The following is a 1714-nucleotide window of genomic DNA, read 5'->3' as shown; positions in this document are numbered from 1 at the left end:
AAATCTACAGCAACATCATTAACCACAAACACACTCTCCTCATGCTCCAGCTAGAAGGGAAAGGAGCAGGAATTCTTGCAGTTCAGCCATGGACACACTTACACAAGGGCACAGCAGTGTGTGTGTTGTGGAAGCTGGTCTGAGGAAACAACTGGAATTGATCACTCAGTGAGAACAGAACTAGAGTGCAGTGAAAGCCATATATCAAGCAAGTAGTTGTGGCCGAGTGGTTAAGGCGATGGACTAGAAATCCATTGGGGTCTCCCTGCGCAGGTTCAAATCCTGCCAACTACGCTGGAAGTTGTGGTTCACTCTCAAGCTATGTCTACATGAAAGAGTAACGTGGCTTTAGTTAAAGTGTTATAATTGAACAGCTGTTGCTTGTCCACCCTGTCACCAGAGCACATCCATGCTAGCATCTCTTGTCTTGCCACAGAGAGCAGTGCACTGTGGGTAGCTATCCCACTGTGCAACTGGCTGCAGGGTGCTTTGGGAAGGGTTTGCAATCCCTCACTGGCTGGTACAGCATCACATGATGAAAGTTTCTATCCCATTGGTCCATGGACATCCTACTAGATTGCCAGCTGCTTTTCAACTGCAATGTGTGTGGTGGGGTAGAGAGCGTGTGTGTGGGGGGGAGAGACAGTGTGTGGGTTGCAGAAGAGTGAGTGTGTCGCACACTGTCTCTAAGTTCAGACAGCTGCTGGAAGCGACCAGTCCTGAGGCAGGGGACAGCCCCGACATCAGCCCCCCTTCTCTCACTGGCTCAGCTCAGCACAGCACTCTCTGTCACACACACACACACACACACTGCTGCCTGCTTAGCTCTGTGTCAGGGGGGCTGGAACAGGGGGGTTATAGGGCCATGGCCCCACCACTCTTTACTGGCTGTTAGGACAAATGATGGGGGGGGGAGGGTGCAGTCTTGGGGAAGAGGCGTCTGTGGGTGTGGCCTCGGGGGGAGAGGTGGTGTGAGTGTGGGTCCTTAGGGAAGGGGTGTCATGGGGGTGCCACAGTTTGGACAATGGTGCCCCCCCCCACTGTAAGGAAGCTTCTGCCGCCCCTGCTCTGTGTTGGCAGAGCGGGAGAGAGCAGCACCCACGGCAGTGATTTGCTCCCCGGGGCTCTGGCAGGGGGGCTCAGGAGGTGATTTAAAGGGCCAGGGGCTCCGGCCGCTACAGGGAGCCCTGGGCCCTTTAAATCACCAGCCCGGGAAGCCGGGCCAGGCTGGCACAGCGTATCGGCTCTTGCCGGTACCCCATACCGGAACATACCGGCTTACTTTCACCTCCGGAAGGTCCTCACATGGATCAATAACCGGTTAAAAGACAAGAAACAAAGGGTAGGAATAAATGGTCAGTTTTCAGGATGGAAACAGGTAACTAGTTTCCAGTACTAGTCAACATATTCATAAACAACCTGCTAAACAGTGAGCTGACAAAATTTGCAGATGATCCAAAACTACCGGCTTGCTGCCTAGAACGAACGCTCCTTGAATGGGGTGATCCACAGGGAATCATAGAATCATAGAACTTAAGATCAGAAGGAACCATTATGATCATCTAGTCTGACCTCCCGCAAGATGCAGGCCACAAAAGCTGACCCACCCACTCCTGAAATAATTCTCTCCCTTGACTCAGCTGTTGAAGTCCCCAAATCCTGATTTAAAGACTTCAAGTAGCAGATAATCCTCCAGCAAGCGACCCCTGCCCCA

At 52.5% G+C, this 1714-nt stretch overlaps 1 non-coding gene across 1 annotated transcript; it reads left to right on the top strand.

The window, feature by feature from the left end:
* Positions 1-212: 212 nt before the first annotated feature.
* On the top strand, positions 213-294 carry TRNAS-AGA. Its single transcript has one exon. It is a non-coding gene; the product is annotated as a tRNA-Ser (tRNA).
* The last annotated feature ends 1420 nt before the right edge of the window (positions 295-1714 follow it).

The sequence above is a fragment of the Mauremys reevesii genome, linkage group 12, assembly GCF_016161935.1.
Source record: "Mauremys reevesii isolate NIE-2019 linkage group 12, ASM1616193v1, whole genome shotgun sequence".
Lineage (NCBI taxonomy): Eukaryota > Metazoa > Chordata > Testudines > Geoemydidae > Mauremys > Mauremys reevesii.
The sequence above is the reverse complement of the archived record's forward strand: the minus strand, read 5'-3'. Positions and strand labels throughout refer to the sequence as shown.